We start from the raw sequence: 22,251 nt of genomic DNA, 5'->3' as shown, positions 1-22,251 counted from the left end.
CACTAGATATAGTGGCAGAGGGTGGAAGCAAGGAAGCCGAAGAAGGGGGAGAAGGGATAGCGGGAGAGGAAAGGAAATTAATAAGGCACAGGAAGCGTCTATGAAAGAGGAGGATGTTCGCTTGAGAGTGTTGGACCAAGACCGTGCCATTGAGGTAAACATTGATGATGACCTTAGAGGAGTGGATGGAAGGCAGGACAGCCTCCCACCAGGTGCCACCATTAATGGGAGAGGAAGAGTGAGGAGACAGCACAGAGGCCATATGAAGAGTCCATAGGTCTGGCGAAGGAACGACAAAGAGGATGTCGGTGAGAATCGGTCTGGAGGAAGCACATATGTAGGTATCAGCGATAGGGAGGCCTGGGTTGGAGACCAGGATATCCTTTTTGAACTTCTTCTTAGTCAGAAGGGTAGGATAGTCGATAGGGAAACCGTTGGAGAATATAGGAGAAACGTAGAGCACCATAGGTGATGTGGAAGAGGGGGAAGAGGAGAGAGGGTGTGTGGGGAACGAAGGAAGAGCAGAAAGGGGGGTGGGAACTCTAAGGGAGAACATAGGGGGATGCAAGCAGAAGATACCGAACAAGACAGAAACAACAGGACAGATGAAAACACAATGCAGTCACTGGGCACAGCTAAAATCAAAATCAGCAGAACAGATGAAAACACAATGCAGCCGGAAGAAGACAGGAACAGCAGGATAGATTAAGACACAATGCAGTCACTGGGCACAGCTAAATTTAAAATCCACAGGACAGATGAAAACACAATGCAGCGACTGGGCACAGCTAAATTCAAAATCAGCAGGACAGATGAAAACACAATGCAGCCACTAGGCATGGCTACATTCAAAATCAGCAGGACAGATGAAAACACAATGCAGCCTTTGGGAACATCTAAATTCAAAATAAGCAGGAAATGGGAAAACACAATGCAACCACTGGGCACAGCTAAATTCAAAATCAGCAGGAAAGGTGAAAACGCAATGCAGCGACTGGGCACAGCTAAATTCAAAATCAGCAGGACAGATGAAAACACAATGCAGCGACTGGGTACAGCTAAATTCAAAATCAGCAGGACAGATGAAAACACAATGCAGCCACTAGGCACGGCTACATTCAAAATCAGTAGGAAAGGTGAAAACACAATGCAGCGACTGGGCACAGCTAAATTCAAAATCAGCAGGACAGATGAAAACACAATGCAGCGACTGGGCACAGCTAAATTCAAAATCAGCAGGACAGATGAAAACACAATGCAGCCACTAGGCACGGCTACATTCAAAATCAGCAGGGCAGATGAAAACACAATGCAGCCTCTGGGAACAGCTAAATTCAAAATCAGCAGGACAGATGAAAACACAATGCAACCACTGGGCACAGCTAAATGATTCAAAATCAGCAGGAAAGGTGAAAACACAATGCAGCTGGAACAAGAAAGAAACAGCAGGACAGATTAAAACACAATAAATTAAAAATCAGCAAGACAGACGAAAACACAATGCAGCCACTGGGCACAGCTGAATTCTAAAAGAGCAGGACAGATGAAAACACAATGCAGCTGGAACAAGACAGGAACAGCAGGACAGATGAAAGCACAATGCATCCCCTGGGCACAGCTAAATTCAAAATCAGCAGGTCAGATGAAAGCACAATGCAGCCACTGGGCACAGCTAAATTCAAAATCAGCAGGACAGATGAAAACACAATGCAGCCACTGGGCACGGCTGGAGGTAATGAGAGTGGAAGTCCAGGTGAGACCTAATGAAGGTGGGAAAGTCAGAGATTTAGGAAGTGATGTTTAGTATTGGCGACTAACCAAGAAGGAAGTAAAAGTGTCACAATGTTCTCAGTAGGCTCTGAGAGAGTGCAGGGTCGCATCAGCCACCAATGCTTGTTTTTAATAGGACTTCAGTGAAGGACATGCATAATGCTTATAAATCGAGTGTCTGAAGGCATACCCGGTTAAGACTTTTTTATTACACCAGTGGCCGGTTTACAGCTACAATTAAGTCATTAACTCTCAGAAGATGGCTTTGAAAAAACACTGTCAGGCACTTCAAGTGCAAAGTTTGATGGTAAGGTTTTGATTAAACCGAACTCAAAGAATTCCCTCAATGAGGTGTTTTGAGCGGGGAGGGGCATGAACTGGGTGGGAATGGTCATAGGGATTATCATGGCCAAGAGCCATGGGCAGTCAGTGGGTGGGCCCATGACCAAACAGTACCTACAGACTGTGTATTTTTTGGCTTGTGTCGCAAGGGACACCTAACAGCCCAAACCAAAAAGGACTCCTTCGTTAGAACCACTGCATGCTTGTTCACCGTTTCAGTGACTGACTCCACTACAGAAACTCTCGAAGTAGATGGCACGCCATTCGTCCCCGAACTTGAGCCTCCACGTGCGCCTACAATAAAGAATATTGCACCGTGACTAATGGCACTCAGTATTCCCGCACAGATGCAGTGCACTGCTTAAACGTAGCACATTGATCACCACCAACAGTTCCTACAGACAGGCCTTCTCTCCTCAAGGCACTCGCCTACATTATAACTGTCCCTGCCCTTCGCAGAATATTGACACCCCTGGAAAACGCTGGCCACGTGCTCATACTTCTGACACTTGAAACAATGCAACAGCAGAGAAACATATGTCACCACTCAAAATCTTTCAAAACAAATAGGCAAATGTTCAGGCAGCACCTTAGCCTCAAAAGTCACTGCACCGCAGTGGAGAATAATTCTTCCTCCTCGTTCTTCCTACCCAATCTACTCACGTCACTCACATTGGGTTATTTATTTATTTTTTGGCTGATAAATCAACATTCCAATATAAAATGTATACATACAAAAATGTACCTATTTTACAAATTATTCACACATTAATTAAATTCATCATATTAAACATTACATGATTATAATACATTACTGATCATACAAGAGATAAAGAATTAGCATAGTATAAAAAAAATTACATAAATAAGTTATCACAGAACATGGCACATAACAAAATCATTTACATTTTCTTTAAAAAGTTCATTCATATAAGAACAGACTAGCTCCCTGCTTTCTTTGTTTATTAAAAATGTATTTCTTTCAATGAGTTACAATCTTATCCTTTTCAAGGTCGTTTCTAAATTGGCCATAGCCCTTGGAGGTTACGACAGCTTGGTTACTATAAATTATTACATAGCAAACCTCTTCAATGTCGACTGTATACGTTATGATTTTTCACCTTTTGCCATGCTCACTTGTTTGGTACAACCTTTGAGAATAATCAATCACATTGTCACATTTAGATTCCTCAATCAATGCTTCCAAACCTATATTCAGATGAACAGCACGGAAAATACCTATGCCCCTGATCCCACCACTCCATCACTGTTCCAATCAAGCCTCCCCACCAGTGGGGTTGCTAGGTCTGGAAAAGACGCGGGGCTGCGCTGATGTCGGTACTGTCGGGACTGGGGGCTAGCTAGCCTTTTGGTTGTAGCTCCTGAGATTCTGTCCGGGGCTACAACCAAAAGATCAGGGGCTATAGTGCCCTTAGCCCCCCCTAGCAACGCCTCTGCTCCCCACCACTTTCCCATACACACTCTTCACGTTTCACACCACTATGCCCCCCTCCCCTGGTGCACTCCTCCTCCTCATGGTCTTACACTGCATATGGGTAAGATTCAGCTGTCACAACTTCACCATTCCCAATCCTATCTACTGGAGATCGGTTTCTATCCCTGTTTAATTCGGAAATAAGCCCTGAGCCAGCAGGCCATTAACGCGTAAGGTAATGCCCCCGGGGCACATAGTTACAAGCCCCGGGGGGCATTACCAAACGCAGTAATGGCTCACCATCGAGGAGCTTATTGCCATTAGTACCCCGACCCGTTAGACCAGGGTACTAAAGGTGTTTTTTTTTTCCAATTGCGAGGCGCGTTTCATTTCGCAGCTGGAAAAAAAGACAAAAAATTGCCTGCCGTAGATTGGCAATGGAGTCCGTTTTCCCTTTCCGTGGAGGCCAAACTAAACAAAGAAAACGCCCGCCATGGAAGGGGAGAAGGGACTACACGTAGTCCCTTCTTCTGTTCCATGGCATCCATTAAAGTAAATGAAAAAAAAAGTAAATAAAAAAAATGGCCGTCATGGAACAGGGAGAGCCCCTTCTCCCTGTCCATGGTGGCCTGAAAGAAAGAAAAAACGAAGAGCAGCGGGAGGGACGTGCAAGAACGTGTTCGGGCTTACTGTGTGGTAAGGCTGGCAAACGTACCAATCGGTGCATTTGTTTAATTTAACATAACCCACACCGGGGACTAACTTCCTACATTTCTTGTTAAGCAGGACCACTTTCCAGTGCAATTTCCCACCTCCACACCCTGAGCAATCCTCCTCCTCCTCCATGTCTGAAAAGCCTGTAGCATCAACACACGCCACAGGAACATGCTCTCATCTCCTTTTGACATCCTTGGTTGGAGGATCGGGGTTTGGTTAGCAATCAGCATCATTGTTATGGTTAGTTTAAAAAAGCATTAAAAAAGCTTCTCCCTGAAATATGAGAGCATAATATGCCATTGTATCTAAGTCACACATGCTACACTGCGACAGTAGCCATCCCTAGAAGTTCATCTCCAGAGAAGCGACACTGCGCAATGTATTGTGGATATGCAAATTAGTCCAAAAGCATGCTCTTTGATTCAGAAAAGCATCTTTGTCTTCTTAGATGGATCTTATTCACAGCTTTATCAACTCAAGACAGGAAAGAATGCAGATAACCGCATGCACACTTCACCCTTGGTAGGAATCAAGTGCGGCATAGCCATCCTTGTGGTTGGAGCATCGGGGTATGTTTAGTATACACCATCAATATTGTGATGGGTTTAGCAAAGCATGAAGAAGACTCTTCCATCTCAAATGTGTGTGTCGAATAGAAGAGTTATTATAAGTATTCTGCTTTGGAAGTTGCCAACAGTGGCTTGGAAGCAACCCCAACCATATGCCAGTTGCTGTCTCACCTGAGGACTGCAAATTTGCAGGGGTCTGTAAACCCCGGTGTTTTGCATTATCACTCTCATGATCTGACTATACTGGCTAGGGCTGACAGGAATGGCAGTCCAAAACATCCAGCGAGCCAAAGGGGGCCAAACCCTGTTTTTTTTTTTAACCAGTATGTTGAGAAAATCAAGTCCTTGTGCGGCAGTCTTTCACTTTGGGTAATCCCAAGAAAAAGCCTGAGCTGCAAACTCTCATCTCAGAACATCTCAGAACAGGTTATCATGCCATGTTCTTTCTGGAGAGGAGCGCCTGCTACCTTTTTTGATATCCCAAGAAACACTAGTTCTCTGGAAGTGGCAGCAGAGCTTCTCCCGGTCAAATAGACCATAGAGGTGTGTTTGGTTGCTCGTGTGTCGTCATATGTTGTAAGCTGCAGTGGAGGCGTGTCTGGTGTGGGGGGTTTTGTGGGAAATGTGTTGCTGCTTCTGTGTGTTAAAGGGTTTCATCCCCATCTTCATCACCGACCATAACACTGCGATCATTGTGTATTTAGCCGGCACTCGCACCTCGTTACTCTTAAAGCATTCATCAAGTTGTAGACTTTTATTTTGTGCTTCTATAGCATTTTATATATAAGCACATAGGTAAGCGGGGTTGTTCGAAAACAGTGATCATTTGATAGAACATGTAAATTGTATCACACGGACGAGCCAAAAAAAAGAGGGAGGTCCGTCTGTGATCGAGTGATATCTTTGAGAAATGTGTGTCTTTGATTTCAGCACCTGCGAGGGAGTGCTGCAAATTCTTGAGGCGAGGGGCATGTCTGTGATTTCTGGGCGTCTTGTAAAGGTGCTTGTCTGCTACTCTTGTCCGTACAACCTGCATACCTGCCTAACCTCCGGAATTTTTCCGGAGACTCCGGAATTTTAAGCATTTCTCCGGGTCTCCGGAAAAGTCCCGTGAATCTCAGGAATTTTGAGATTCTTTCCGGGTCCCGTCATATTCTCCACCTGATTGGCTGCCGCCGGTAGCCAATCGGATGGAGAATTGGGCGGGACCCGGAAACGGTGCTCAATGCGACTCCCGATCCCTGTAATAATAGTGCTTGCAATCCATATAATTGGGTTGAAAGCAGTATTATTACGGCGGCGGTGCCACGTTCATTTTGCTTACCAAAATCATTCATTCAATGCTATAGTAAGCAAAATGAAGGCGGCGCTGCAGCAGGAATAATGCTGCTTTCAATCCAGTGACATGGATTGAAAGCAGCATTATTGCGGCGGCGGCGACTTCAGTTTGCTTACTATAGCATTGAATGAATTATTTTCAGTGCTATAGTAAACAAACAGAAGCCGCCGCCACCGCAAAAATGGTGCTTTCAATCCAATTACATGGATTGAAAGCACTATTGTGAAGGCGGCAGCACTGCCTTCATTTTGCTAACTATAGCATTGAATGAATTATTTTCAATGCTATAGTAAGCAAACTGAAGCCTACAACAACCGAGTTTACCTGTTGGACGTGTGGGCGGAGCCATGTGCAAATGGGCGGAGTCTTGTGTGGCTGTGGGCGGGGCATAAATCTCAGGAATTTTGATTTTCAAATGTAGGCAGGTATGACAACCTGCTGGAACATCTTTCAGATATCTCACTGAGATTGTTGGACATCTCTGCAAGGCCTCTCCTTGACAGTGTGATGTGTGTGTATGTGTCTTTGCTGAACAGTATAAGTGGTTATGTAACGTTGGAGTCTCCTAAGCGCGTACAGTAGATTCGAACCTGTGCCGCTTTGCGTCGTAATTAGGTCTGCCTATGAAGAGATCGGAGCAACGGTTGTCTCTGGTGGCTGAAGATCTGTGACGGTATCATCCAGACCCCCCCCCCCTTTGCCTGTACACCTTCGAGATGTGTCTCTGTCTTTGCTGAACTCATGCTACCCGGAGTACCTCACCAGGCCTGAGCAATGATGGTCTGTGGTCGTTAAACAACCTTAACAGAGCGTTGGTGGAGAGAGTGGTTGCCTTATACTGCCAAGCATTCTGCTGCTTTTTCTGAGCTCACTGGCTCTGCACGTCTTTCTGTCGCTCGCTCGTTTACCCCCCACACTCGCCCTCCCACCGGCCTTTTCTGCCTGTCACTTCCTCTGCCGCCTTTCACTTTACCCGCAGGCCTATTGCGTGACACCATTCACATCCCCAAACAGCAGGTGAGCACGCGGGCCACTCCCCGTCTCAAAGTTCACGACGGGGAGAGAAGTTAGAAGAATGCGGCGAGGCTCGAGCGGGAGGAAGGAGGGAGGCTGTGATCGGAGGGGCAGGCCTGGCTTCGGGAAGTCTCTCCATTCGGGAAAGGCAGCACAGGGTGAGTGAGTGTTCTCGTACAGTGCCAACTGCATGCCGAACGTCCTCTAGGCGCTCAGCATGTGCTCAGATAAGGGAACTGGCGAATATGTGGGCACAGGCGGGGGCATTGGGTTTTGAATTCTGGCTTTGCAGTCAGCATGTTAAGCAATAGGTCTGATTTCCTGTGTATGCTGCAGGGTCCGTGAAGCAGAGGGCAAGCACCAGGTGCCCGTGCAATGTACACGAGCCCATCCCTGGTGCTGCCAGTTGGTGACCCTTTCAGGGGAGAGCCAGCTTCTATGCTGGTGCCAGCTTGTGCAATGCTGGAGATTGACCCGTCGCCTGTGCTGGTGTCAGCCAGTGACACACTGGAGAGAAGAGACTCCTTTGACCTGTTGGTGCCAGCCGGTGACATGCTGGTGAAAAACTCAAAGTCCTATGAGTGCGACCTTTGACCTTGCAATCTGTCCAGCCCAGACAGAGGTCTTATCAGAGGACACCTGAGACTTGAGTGAAAGGCAGTCAGTCCCCTGTTCCCCCTGGCGACACCCTAAGGAAAGGGTCTCTGCCCTCCACCGGATATCAGAATGTACCAGGGAACACCCCCCACCCCCCTCTCCTCTGCAGACATATGTGCAGGGGGCCGTGCCAATGTCTCAGAAATGACCAGGCACTTAGTCGAATGCCCCTTTGCCGCAGGGTGGTAAGGGGCGGAAGGGGAGTTGGTCGAGTAGTTGCTTCACTAGGTAAGCAGGGCTGACCTTAGACCTGGCAGTGACCCGGACAAAGCCCCAGCCCCACTCCCAAAACAATACACCAATCTTTAAACCCAACTGTGTAACACTAACAATGTATGGCACCATGGCACACCTCGACGCGTCCGGCTTTGCCTCTCTGCACTGCGTGCCCGGCACAACAGAAACTCAAAGCCTGACTTCATTTACACACTTCTAATGCGCCAGAGAACCGGAACAAAAAGAGCAAAGATGCCCGCGAAGGTAGCCGAGCAACATGTTGTGGAAACATATCCGTGAATTCAGCAACAAAACATATATATCGTGCTCTGTCAACTATTTGAAGTGGCAGAGGCAGAAACTTTCCTTAAAACGAAAACCTACCAAATTGGTAAAACAAAAAACTGGACTACAACGGGGAAAGCTTGTCTTGAAAGGGCAACACATGCTTGCCAATTTTTAAAAAAGTTGCTATTTCTGGACTGTCTGTTGTCACACCCTTATGACATTTGAGAAATCATCCCAGTCGCAGGAGGATAGCCCAGCGGCAACGCGCCTGGGAAGCAAGACGATGCTGAGTAACACAGCTTAGATACCTCTCAAAATTACAATCAGTGCTTTAAGTGGGATTAGAAATTGAGTGTGGGGGCTCTCCTCTTGTTCTTCTTCTTGCTGATAGATTTTTATCCATCAGCGGTGATTTTTGGATACCGAGGCTTGAGCCTCATTACTCCATCTTCTCGGGTTGAGTGTGTAGTCGTGGGTTAGTATTCTTCTTGGTCTGTGTGGTCTTGTCACAGTAGGGCTGGTTTCACAGGGTCTTCGCAGTGATGGGCCGCGGGTAGCGGTCGAAGGGGTTTGCAGTGGTGGCAGTGAGTCTTCTGATCAGAGGGTTCGGGTTCTGATCCAGTTCTTGGCAGAAGTTCTTGCTCAGCTTCGCTAGATGTTCATCCAACATCTCGATGTCCAGGTCTATGTGAAGGTCTGCTATCCTTGTGAAGATTTGAGCTCCAGACGATATCCGCAGGGCCTTGTTCTGGACTATCTGAAGACTCTTCCGGTGTCGCTCATGGCAGGTCATCCATGCTGGGGAGGCATAAGTCAGGGTTGGTCTGATGATCGCCTTGTAGACGTTGATCTTTGTCCGGAGGGGCATGGACTTGCTCTTCAGGAGTGGGTACAGCGCTGCCATCTTTCCCGTTGCCTTCTGCTGAGTATTCTCGATGTGGCTTTCCCAGTTGAGTTTGATGTCCAGGGTCACACCGAGGTAGCGGCTGCTGCTCTCCCATTTGATGGTCTCCCCGCTGATGCTGATGTGTGGGTGCTCCTTGATCTTCTTTCTGGTGAACAGCGTTGCAGTTGTCTTGCTGGTGTTGAGTTCTATCCGCAAGTCGCTGTACCACTTTGCAATGGTATCCAATGAAGCTTGCAGGTTCTTTGCCACTTCCTTTTCGCTGAATGACTGGGAGATGACTGCAACATCGTCTGCATACAGCGCCAGGTTCGTCTTGTGGAGATCTGTCGGGATGTCGTTGGTGAAGAGGTTGAACAGGAAGGGTCCGAGGTTCGATCCCTGTGGCACGCCTTCTCGGATGCGATGTGAAGAGGACATCTCAGACCGCATGGCGACATGGAAGGTGCGGCCTCCCAGGTAGCTTGCAATCGTCTTCACCAGGTAGTTCGGAAATCCCAGGCCAATCATCTTGTGCAGCAGTCCCTTGTGCCAGACTCGGTCGAATGCTTTGGCGACATCCAGGAAGACGATTCCACCACTCTCAGTAGCTGATGAGTCGTTGCATGCTCCTTTCGAAATCCAAACTGTTCCTTTGCTAATAGATTTCTTTCGGAGGTGAAGTCGCTGAGTCGAGCGAGGAGGACCTTCTCCAGGAGCTTCGATAATCCAGAAAGCAGGCTGATGGGGCGGTAGTTGGCTGGATCCCTCAGTGGTTTGCCGGCCTTTGGAAAAACGATGACCCTTGCTTCTTTCCAGGAACTCGGGAAGTGCTGGAGCCTCATGCATGCATTGAAGATCTCTGTGAGATGTTCCATTGATGCTGGTGAGAGGTTCTTGATTGCCAGGTTGGTTATTCCGTCGCTCCCCGGTGCCTTGCCGTTCGCCAGCTTTTCTGCAAGTCCTGCTACCTCAGAGCTTGTGCACTCCTTGATGTCTTCTGCTCCCAGCCCAGTTCTGTGATCTGCGAGGTACTTCTCAACTGCTTCCTCCACTCCGTCTGAGAGCCTACTTACCTTGTTCGGGGTGAACAAAGCTTCCAGTGTCTCGGCAAGGACCTCTGCCTTGTCCTTGTTGCTGCATGCAAGGTGGGTTCGTCCCTGGATTGGTGGGCTCCTTCTTCCCAGTCAAGTGGTGAGTCATTCTCCACACCGAGTTGTCCGCCTCCTTCAGCTTGGCTGTTGCAGACTCCCACTTCTCTGGGGGCTCTCGTTCGGTGGTGTGGCCTAAGTACAGTGCGTTTAGGCCACACACCCCTAAGGGGTGGGATTTGCTAAAAGAATCCGAGCTGGGGCTCACTGGCATTATTACCTTTGATGCGCCCAGCCCCTCCTTTTAAACAAAAGAAGGGGCTGGGCGCACCAAAGGTGTGACACCAGTGTGCCCCAGCAGGCAGCCTTTTCATTCAAGGAGCTCCATGGTGCAACGCTTTAACCACGGGCTCCTTGAATGAAAGTGCTACCTGCTGCTGATGGCTCTGTACTCTGAAACAGGAGGAGGGCTGGACTGCCCAGCTCTCTTTTTGTTTCCGAGTAAATAGCCATCAGCCAGCGTGAGGAGCCCAGGGGCTTCATGCTGGGTGATGGCTATTTACTCAGAAACAAAAGGAGGGCTGGGCATCCCAGCCCTGAGCCCTCCTACTGTTTCAGAGTACAGAGCCATCAGGCAGCCTGCACTGCACGGTTAAACCTGCTGCTTGCAGGTGTCCGCACTTCTGTTTAGAAAAAAAGAAAAGGCAGTGCCTTTATTTTCTTCTAATTCAGCCGGGCTGTCTCACGTGTCAGCATGGCTGGGGCTAGTCGGGGGAGGTTCCCTGGCAGGGACCCGGCTCGGCTCGGGAGCCTTTTCTGCAGACTGCTGGGGCACTAATTACAATCCTTGAACCTCGTTTTCAATGGAGAGCTTTGCCAAGGAGACACGCCTCTCTTCGCTCATGTTTGAGCTGAGATCTGTTTGAATTAATTTCAGTTTAGAGAATCTCCTTTCCACACGTGCTACCAAGACTGCTATCATTAAGAGAATTTGGGGAAGGTTCAGTCTGTCGCAACTGTGGCGAGCTACCTTGGTTTTAGGATATTTTTTAAATATGTTTTTTTTGACTGCTGCATGTGGAGCTTGAGACATTGCGACTGACCAATGTCAGAAATAACATGTAGAAGGAAAAAAACCACAGAGACTCCACTTATGCGCTCCAAATATAATTTGTATTCAAGAAAAGAGTTTTTCAGAATTACTTCATTCCTTTTTTTTACACTTTATTCCATTTGCAGATTCTTGAAAATTAAAGATTCATTTTCGTTCGTTTGCTCTTAGAGTAGAAAAAGATACATAAGCTTTGTTTGCATACAATTCTGTTGCCGATAAAGTAGAAAGAAATGCATAGGTTTTGTTTGCATGCAATTCTATTGCTGATTGTTTGAACTAGCACCCTCTACACGTGTTTCCCCGCCTCCTTCAGCTTGGCTGTTGCAGACTCCCACTTCTCTTCTCTTTGTTTAGCATGGTTCTTCAGGAGGGAATTGCTTATGTCTGTAGAAAACACTGTTTGTATTGTCAATTCTGTAGTTAAGTTGTGCTATGCTTCCTTATGTATTTGTACTTCTTGAATTCATTTCTTGGATGTCTGCATAGCCAGGTGTCACTGCTTTAGCAGTGTACCATAGGGTCTCTGATTTGTAATGTCTTGTTTATTCCTCGTTTGCGGCCCGATTTTTGAGAGATGCATCGGATACGATTGTCCCATATAATTAAGAGAATGCATAAAGCAACCCAGGTATTCTGTCGCCAAACGCCCTCATGCATTAAGTCACAGCGCACTAAACTAGACCACACCGTTATCCCATTATCTCATCTGGAATAAATTGCCGTTGATTTCTTCATCCTGAATGGTCACATGACCATGGTTGTTTCAAGTGCCACCATCTGACCTGTCTATCCATGACACAATGTTGCATCCCCCACAAAATAACATTGTCCTACCCCATTTCTTCAATCCATCTTCTGACTCTTTTTATGGTCTGTTTGGTTTGCCAATCTGCTAATGGATGTTCTCCACTGTGCTAACGCCTCCTTCCGTTGCCAATTCTTCATTCCTCATGAACCCAGACTCCTCTCTTCATCCATGGCTACCATTATGTATTCGCCTGACCGGATGACCACTTCATCCTAGAACTGGTCAGGTAGCAGCATCATCGATAGCGGCTTGGGAGCCATATGTGGTTGTAGGCTGAGACATATGTGACACGATTTGAGCATGTTCTCGATCATGCTGTTCATGCCGGGGAACGATACCTTCTTTCTTATCTGTCTCTTGGTCGACACAATCCTGCGGTGACCTTAGTGTGCTATGTCGACCGCCCGCTATCCTTTCGCCCTTGACTATTAGATTTGACAGTGTGAGGGATATCTAATCCTTCACTCTAATAAGCGTATTCCATAGCCTGATGTCGACGGCTGGATTGGACAATGCTGTGTGTTCTGCAGCCCTCCATCTCCCATCTTGAATTCAGGATGCTGCTAGCTCAAGATTCAGGTCCTCCGCCGTCTGTAGCAGTAGTTCTTCCAGAGAGATTGTTGGTGGGATCGCGGGGTGCACAACATAATTGACGTATCCGTCCGCTCGATCGTTGGTTGGTCTGGAGCATGCTAGAGGATGCAAGGATATCAAGTCCGCTGTGTTGGCTTCTTTACCCGGTTTATGGATGATGTTGAACTGATACTCTTTTTGTAAAACTAGGCCCCACTGGGTGATGATGGATGGCATTTGAGCAGTTGGCTTACAATATATCGTAATGAGAGCCTGGTGGTCTGTGACAATGGTGAAAGGATTGCCATAAAGGAATAAGTGGAAGTGTTTGCACACCCATACAATGGCAATGCTCTTTTTCTCCACTTGCGAATACAGTTGTTATGTTTCTGTCAGGCTCTTGCTGGCATATGATGCAATTTTCCTTGGGGCATGGTCACTACCAAAATGTTGTGCCAGGATGGCAACAAAGCTAACCAGGCTTGCGTCCACTGTTACCTCTGTGTGTAGGTTGGGGTCAAAATATGACATGCACACTGATGCCGCTATCTCCTTCCTGATTCTGTCAAAGGCGTCTTGATGGGTGTGTCCATGCACATTTCTTTTTTTTTTATCAGGGCTAATAGTGGGGTGCTTGCAGATGCAACGTCCGGGAGGTAGTGTGTGCAATAGCTCGCCAGCCCAAGGAACAAGCAGACCTGAGCAACGTTCGAAGGGTGTGGAGCTTTGGTCAATGCCTTGATTTTGTCTGGTTCTAGCTTTATGCCCTTATCAGAGAAAATGTGTCTGAAGAATTTCAGCATTGATTTATTGAACACACATTTCTCCTCGTTGAGGGTGAGGTTTGCCTCGTCAAGCATCTTGCAGACTTTCAATAGGGTGGTGTTGTGGAATTCATGTGACCGTCCTAATATGAGGATGTCGTCGCTGTAGTCGATGCAGTGTGGTATGTGGCATATGACTCTTCAAATCTCTTTGTGGAAGATTTTGTCTGCTGACGATATGCCGAAGTTTAGTCTTTTATATCGGAATAACCTAAGGTGTAGTGAATGTGGTGATGTACTGGGATTCTACACTCAACTGCATTTGGTGGTACCCTTTGTTAAGTTGGGGTCTAGTGAACTTCTCGGTCCTTTTCAGAAGGTGCATCATGTCTGTGATGCAGGGGGACTGGTGGCGTTCCCTGTGTATGGCCTAGTTAGGGATGAGCATGTCAACACATAGACGTATCTGGCCTTCAGGGCCCTTTTTTGGGACGGCCACAACCGGCGAGATCCATGGGGTTGGGCCAATAGCTGGTTCAATGGTATCAGCTGTCATGGTTTATTACGAGGTCACAATCAACTCAGGGAGTTCCTTTCCCCCCAATGAATGTGGCGCACAATAAATCACTATGATTTTTATTTGGTTCATTTTGGTAAGGCCTTCAATCTCTCTTGCACCCACCCCCAACAAATACCCGGTGCCAAAATGCATGAGGAACCAGGCCGGAGTGTAGTAAGAATATAGATTTATTGATTTATTTAAAGCAAATTTGACAAACAGACTAACATCAGCCACCAGTGCTGTGGCAACACACAAACAAAACGGATTTACTTAAAGGCACCAACACAGATATAACACTGATATATGCAATCACAATTTCCTTTCAAATCAGCCACCAATACATAAAAAGAACACTTCAAGACACACAGTGATTGCTGATTTAGTTATAATACTTTTCTCTCGGCAACCGCGACCCTCCAAACATCCATTAGTCTTGACCCATCTGATTTGAAGGCCAGTGGCATAGAGTCTGAACACAATGGGAAAATCGTTTTGGGATTAATTGTGATAAAAACGCACTCTTTGGAAAAAGGGATTCAAGGGGCAAAATTGTTTTTCTTTTACTTCTTACCCCATGTGCAGAGTGAGGGAAAGAAAAGCAATGTGAACTTCGTTTTGCCACACCTAAAAATAACAGGCAGAGCTTTGTGGTTTTGGTCAGAGCACAATGTAACAAAGGGGCAATTTCGTTTTGCACCCTGCACATGCAAAGAAATACCAGGCTTCACACTTCTGATTTAAAATGAAGCGGATCAATGGAGAATTATGTTTTGCCCCTTGCACACTCATGTGGAAACATGGTTTTGGGATTAATTCTTTTGGCAAATCTTTGTCTATACCGGCTCAAAACACACTAGGAAGAACTTGTTGGTTTTGAATGCCAACAACGCACATCCTGTGATTTCTATTGGTGAATTAATTGATTTACTTTAATTAAATATGCTAAGGATCTACACAGACAAACAGGATATGCTGTCCAGTCATTTGGTCGACTACAAACTGGTCGACTGCAATTTGGTCGACGTCATTTGGTCGAAAACCAAATGGTCGAATTTTTTTTTTATTTATATATGTGTTTTGTGGGTTTTCGTGTAGAAAAAAGAAAAAAAGGGGCTTGGGGGGGCCTCCCCCAAAAAAACCAAAAAAGGGGTGAAAATAAAAAAAAAAAAATTCGACCATTTGGTTTCGACCAAATTGATTCGAGCAGTTGTCCAGTCGACCAATTGTTTTCGACAAAATGACTGGCAACAACAGGATATTATGCTATGGAAAAATAACTAGAACAATGCTTGAAAAATGCAGGACCTACATAATCTATGATTTTGGGGATAGTTTTACTTCCAGGAGAGTCCTTGGAATTGGCATCAGGGAACAGTAGGGCACTGCTGGGACAGCAAGGGTGTCAGTCAAAGATAGTCTCCTGTGAATCCTCCCAGGGTTCCCAGTCAGCTTCTATGTCGCCTGGTTCCTGTCTCCAATGCAAGATTTGGGCCTCTCTGCTTGAATGTTTCTCGCAAGAGTTCAGCAGCAGGTTGCCTCCCAGGATAAGTGAAAAAGCCCAGTTTTAATACAAACGGGTCTACTTCCAGGGCAAATGACATCACAAAGTTGTCATGATTCCCGCAAAAGGGATTGGCTTGTTTTCTTTACCCACCTCCCACCTGTGTGCTAATAGGACAAAGAGATGAGGGGTGTGAGTTAGGACCGCGGTAGGCGGAGAAAGCTTCGTCATCCCGCACTTACTGAGGGCTCGGCATGGACAAAACTCTAAAAATCTATCAACATGACAAGTACTCTAATTTTTCAAATCTTTACATGTATGAATATATTTTTAAAAACTACATTTTAAGACAAATCAGATGATGCTAATCTGAAGTCGGCATGCCCTTCCTATGCAGTGATACTTTTTTTCTTCATTTACTCACGAGCCCTATCAGTGAAAAATATGCCACTTTAAAATTAGCATGTTATTTATTTCCTTCACCCTCACACCAACTTTCAAATCTCTCGGAATCAAGGGAAGGCCCAAATAAAATTTTCATTAACACTTCCTTGGTGGATCTCTGTCAGACTGCGCTCTCTATGCTCTCCACCCTTGTTCAACACGAGCACTCCTCACCTACAGTCTAACTTTTACTCAATGCTTGCTTATGGTCTACAAGCACACCCAGACCGCATGTACCTCTACATTGATTATATGCTACTGTATTATCTAGCCGCTAGGTCTGTGCCTGATCATAGCATCCTGTTGAATATTTGCTACTGTATTATCTAGCTTCTAGGCCCCTGCCTGATCTTAGCATCTTGTTGATTATATGCTACTGTTTTATCTAGCCTCTATGTCCATGCCTGATCATAGCATCCTGTTGAATATTTGCTACTGTATTATCTAGCTTCTAGGCCCCTGCCTGATCTTAGCATCTTGTTGTTTATATGCTACTGTTGGATCTAGCTTCTTGGCTCATGCCTACTCATAGCATCCTGTTGAATATTTGCTACTGTATTATCTTGCCTCTAGGTCCATGCCTGATCACAGCATCCTTTTGAATATTTGCTACAGTATTTTCTAGCTTCTAGGCCCCTGCCTGATCTTGGCATCTTGTTGTTTATATGCTACTGTTTTATCTAGCTTCTAGGTCCATGCCTGATCATAGCATCCTGTTGAATATTTGCTACTGTATTATCTAGCCTCTAGGTCCATGCCTGATCATAGCATCCTGTTGAATATTTTCAACTGTATTATTTAGCCTCTAGGTCAAAGCCTTATCAAAGCATCCTGTTGAATATTTGCTACTGTATTATCTAGCTTCTAGGTCCATGCCTGATCATAGCATCCTGTGGAATATTTGCTACTGTGTTATCTAGCTTCTACGCCCCTGCCTGATCTTAGCATCTTGTTGATTATATGCTACTGTTTTATCTAGCTTCTAGGTTCATGCCTGATCATATTATCTAGTCGAATATTTGCTACTGTATTATCTAGCTTCTACGCCCCTGCCTGATCTTAGCATCTTGTTGATTATATGCTACTGTTTTATCTAGCCTCTATGTCCATGCCTGATCATAGCATCCTGTTGAATATTTGCTACTGTATTATCTAGCCTCTAGGTCCATGCCTGATCTTAGCATCTTGTTGTTTATATGCTACTGTTTTATCTCGCTTCTAGGTTCATGCCTGATCATAGTATCCTGTTGAATATTTGCCACTGCCTTATCTAGCCTCTAGGTCCATGCCTAATCATAGAATCCTGTTCAATATTTGCTACTGTATTATCTAGCTTCTAGGTCCCTGCCTGATCTTAGCATCTTGTTGTTTATATGCTACTGTTTTATCTCACTTCTAGGTTCATGCCTGATCATAGTATCCTGTTGAATATTTGCTACTGTATTATCTAGCCTCTAGGTCCATGCCTGATCATAGCATCCTGTTGAATATTTGCTACTGTATTATCTAGCCTCTAGGTCAATGCCCGATCAAAGCATCCTGTTGAATATTTGCTACTGTATTATCTAGCCTCTAGGTCAATGCCTGATCATAGCATCCTGTTGAATATTTGCTACTGTATTATCTAGCTTCTAGGCCCCTGCCTGATCTTAGCATCTTGTTGTTTATATGCTAATGTTTATCTAGATCCTAGGTTCATGCCTGATCATAGCATCCTGTTGAATTTTTGCTACTGTATTATCTAGCTTCTAGGCCCCTGCCTGATCTTACCATCTTGCTGATTATATGCTACTGTATTATCTAGCCTCTATGTCCCTGCCTGATCATTGCATCCTGTTGAACGCACGCACCAGACTAGCTTAGCATCTAGGCCTTTGCCCAACACTTGCACATTCAGAAACTGCCCTTCAATTCCCACCCGCAAGATTAACCTTGTAATCTCCCCTACCCTACACATAGCATATCCATTAAAGATGACCACAACCCAGTCAGCGAGCCCAGCCCACCAGTCTCATCAAAGACTGCAAACGGCCAGTGTACTCCCCAACTCTCTTAATATCCCTCCAACCCACTTCCTACCTAAGTCACCGCCATTCCCACTCCTGCTCAAAGCTAAAGGATCTACCTCGAAACACCACTGCACTCAGCCCAGGCCCATCCAGGCCCCATGCACTAGCTTCTTGAGGAACCAACAACTATCATCACTCACCTACCTGTACCCCAATGCGCCTCCCACACCTTCCCTACTCAGCAGCTACAGCAAGTCTACACCTCCTAATAGACACCAAACATCCTCACGCCCAAAATACCAAAATGTTAACTGTGCTAATACCACCAAGGTTAAGGTAACCTCCCCTCACGACCAATCTTCTCATTACTCCAGCAAACACAAAGATCAGAACACGCTCACACCTAACCACATTGGCAACAACTGCATTGAGTCCATGCTTCACCTTAAAGGAGCTCTCATAAACACTCACTCCTAGCCCACGCACTAGACATCGCAGACCTCATTACAACCAACAAGTTAGACATCATTGCTATCACAGAAACCTCGCTCCATGCAGCTTCAGGTCCGGCCATATCCCTAGCCATCCGAGAAGGCTACTCTATCTACAGCAAAGATAGAATGGCAACTAAAGGAGGAGAAGTAGCTTTCATTGCAAAAAACTCCTTTGTCCTCAGGACTGCGGCAGAACACCCATTCCCATCAGGGGAAGTAATTACGCTGAAAATGGCCCTCACACACACTTGCACCCTCACTCTCCACATAGTGTACAGACCCCCTGGCTCAACTTCATCCTTCAAAGATGATATTACTACCCTCCTAGCCTCCAACTCAAAACCTCTATCAAAGACCATCAAAGACCATCATCTTGGGCGACTTCAACCTTGGCCTGAATGACCCCTTTCACTCACAAGCACAGTGCCTTGCCAACTCAATGACAGCGCAAGGGATCGAACATCGCATAGCCAACCCTACCCATGAAAAAGGACAGACCCTAGACTGGCTTGCAGACCTCAATTGTGCCACCAACATCCTAGCCAATAACATGTGTCTGTGGCCTGACCACAACACCATCCTCTTTACGACAGCTATAGCCACGAAACCAGCTAAACCCAGTCTACTCACATCTTCCCTTCCGTCAAGAAGTAAAAAAAAATCAATAAGCCAAATGAGACCAAAGGAGACTCATATAATCTGAGAATCCAGAATGCCAAATCTAGTTCTAGAGAACTATTCAACATACTTTGCGAGCTAGAATCACCAGCCCACACCCCTGACCACTCCATCAAGGACCTGCAATGGTGCTCCAACATCCAAACAGCACTAGCGGACAAAATTACCCCCCTACAAAAGAAAATTGAAACCAAAAATTGCTACTTAACCTGGACCAGACTCTGGAAAACCTTCCACCCATAAGGCAGATAAATACTCATAAATTCTCCTTCACTCCTCTGACTACCCCAGAAACCATCAAAAGACACAAACCCTCAAGATGCAAAGGGGACATCTGCCCTCCCACATTCATTAACGAATGCGCCAACAAACTGACCCCATTCATTACCTCACTCATCAACAGCTCCTTTGCTTCAGGCGAAGTACCTGATGACCTAAAAGAAGCTTGGGTACTACCACTTCTAAAGAAAAAACACGCTGGACCCAAACGTCCCAACCAACCTCCGTCCTATCACTACAGTGCCATTCGTACTAAAAATGTTAGACAGAGCAGCCTACTTACAGATTGAAAAGTTTCTTGAATCAAACAACCTCCTAGGCCTCAGACAATCTGGCTTCCGCCCAGGGTACAGAACAGAAACAGCGCTCTTGGACTTAAAAACACAAATTGATCAAATTAAGAACAGAGCAGACTTCCTTCTCCTGGTCAACCTGTCTGCGGCCTTCAATTTGGTCATCCTCAATATCTTGTGCCACCTTCTCGAAACAGCTGCCCACTTTTCCTTGGAAGCCATTAAGTGGATCCAATCATTTCTCTCCAACCGCACCACGAGGGTCTTCTCAGCAGCCGCTGCTGTTACCCCAGCCCTAGTGTATTGCGGTGTACCACAAGGCTTGTGTGTATCACCCACACTATATAATGTCTATATAATGTCTTTACCAAACATTTCTTCGACAAACTAGATAATTTGAGTGTCACGTATGCTAACTATGCGGACGACACCCAAATACTCCTCCCCATCTCCGGCTCTTATGATACGGACTCAGACACCATCAACAAAATTTACCTCACAATCCAGGCTTGGATGGCTCAAAATGAACTATGTCTGAATGATGAGAACACAAGCTTATCATCGGCAGCAAGGCCAAACTTAACCTCCCACAACAATACAAATCCTTAATTCTTGATGGTAACACCATTGCTGTGGCCAAAGAAATAAAAACCCTGGGCGTCTATATTGACTCAACCCTTTCTTTAACAAGACAGGTCAATTCCATTATCTCCTTTTCGCCATACACCGCAAAACTAATTAGAGCTAGCGGACCCTTCCTCTCACCCGACAATTGGATCACTCTGGTCAGAGCTCTCATCCTCTCGAGGATCGACTACTGTAATTCTCTCTATCTAGGATCCAACTCTATGTTTTGCAAAACAACACAATCAGAGCTGCCCAAGACATAACCAGACACAAACACATCTCTTCTACAAGATGTAACATTCAATGGCTTCCAGTAAGAGACAGAATCAAATTCAAATCCTCTCACTGACCCATAAATGCCTCTCTAACAAGGCCCCAGCCTTACTCTGCATTCAAATCATAAAATCCCAATCCAGCAGACCTACCCGCTCTTCTCACACCAGCCTAATCTCCACACCTAGATTCAGGAGACAGAAGGCCAGTGGAGTTAGCTTCCTGGTGGTTGCTGCCCAACTTTGGAACATGCAGCCTCACTCTCTAAGAATGGACACGTCCCTCTGGTCCTTCCGTAAAGAACTAAAGCCCATGCTGTTCAAACAAGATGCCACCCAAACCTAGCAAATATACTGCATCCAATGCTACCTCTGCAAAGTTGTTCTCTGTGTAAATAATGCAAACCTTACTTGCTTTACCCTATAACCTCGACATATGCCTACTTGTTTAAGCGATACTTATGCCTGTAACCAATCTCGTAAGATTTATGCACCTAGATACATCTGGGTTTTGTGCGCTTTCTAAATGTTCAAATAAATAAACTTCAGTTATGTTTATCACACCAAAATTGTTTTAGCATGGTTCAAAGGGGGTTACTGTCACCTTTAATAAAAGTCTGCAATGTCCATGGTGGCATATATGCTGCCCCTTTTATGCAATAATATGTATTTTTCTATAAATTAAACTGCAGCCTTTTCCCTTTGTTCTCTTAAATTGCATTTACCCATAAGCATGTGAACAGCCAGAGGCTGGCTCATGTTTATGTGTGCCTCTCACTTCAAGGCCTGTAAGGCCCTGATGGCAACTTTAAAATACATTTTATGGGAATTGTGACCTCAAGGTCACTTCTGCTGAAAGAACAGACATGGATTTATCTGTCCTTACTGTGGTTTCAAACTAAGTATATTTCTTTCTATATTTTTAAGTAATGTCCCTGATTGATGGTTGACAACCAGACCCCTCTCACCAGAACAGTAGAGGAAAGGTCTTGGAGGTTAAGTTTCATCTGTGGAGAAATGACTGTCTCATGTAATCCTACAAGCAATGGCTTTCAGGGATCTCTGATGGAGCAGGTCTGCTCTTTTCCCTGTCCTGAGGGAGTGGCGCTCTGGTCTGCACTCCACTCTTTTCAGATTTAGGGTTTTGGTCCTGGACCCCTCCCTTTCCGCTAGATCCACTTCCGGCTTGTAGAGGCAAGGAGTTATCTAATCTACCGAGAATGAAAAAGAGGTTAAGTATTTCATACAGCATTCATTTCCCCAGTATGATCAACGTGCGAATTGACAACAAAACAACAAGTTACACATTACATTTCATTTGCCTCAACACTTCAAAAAATGACAATCATTCTTGGTACATTCCTGATAAGTATGAGTTGTTCTAATTCCTGTAAATGTGTGATTTTCTACATCCGGGTTCCCATTCTTTACCTTTATTCTTCAAATGGTTCTTGGGCTCTACCCTCAATGGGTTCATCAATCAGTCCCAAGTTCAGTCTTGGCTGATAGCTT

General features: G+C 45.6%; 1 protein-coding gene across 2 annotated transcripts in view; it reads left to right on the top strand.

Moving 5' to 3' along the window:
• The window catches only part of LPAR5 (lysophosphatidic acid receptor 5), a 254,560-nt gene that overhangs the window by 55,987 nt on the left and 176,322 nt on the right, over positions 1–22,251 (top strand). Inside the window, exon 1 of one of the 2 annotated variants that reach the window (XM_069650687.1) lies at positions 7,209–7,344. The exons of the other annotated variant lie outside the window; for it this stretch is intronic. The gene's annotated coding sequence lies outside the window, so the exon portion shown is untranslated. Of the gene's footprint in view, positions 1–7,208; positions 7,345–22,251 lie in introns of those variants that run through there. 2 annotated transcript variants of the gene reach the window in all.

This window comes from Ambystoma mexicanum, chromosome 3p, assembly GCF_040938575.1.
Source record: "Ambystoma mexicanum isolate Mex_15411 chromosome 3p, UKY_AmexF1_1, whole genome shotgun sequence".
Lineage (NCBI taxonomy): Eukaryota > Metazoa > Chordata > Amphibia > Caudata > Ambystomatidae > Ambystoma > Ambystoma mexicanum.
The sequence above is the reverse complement of the archived record's forward strand: the minus strand, read 5'-3'. Positions and strand labels throughout refer to the sequence as shown.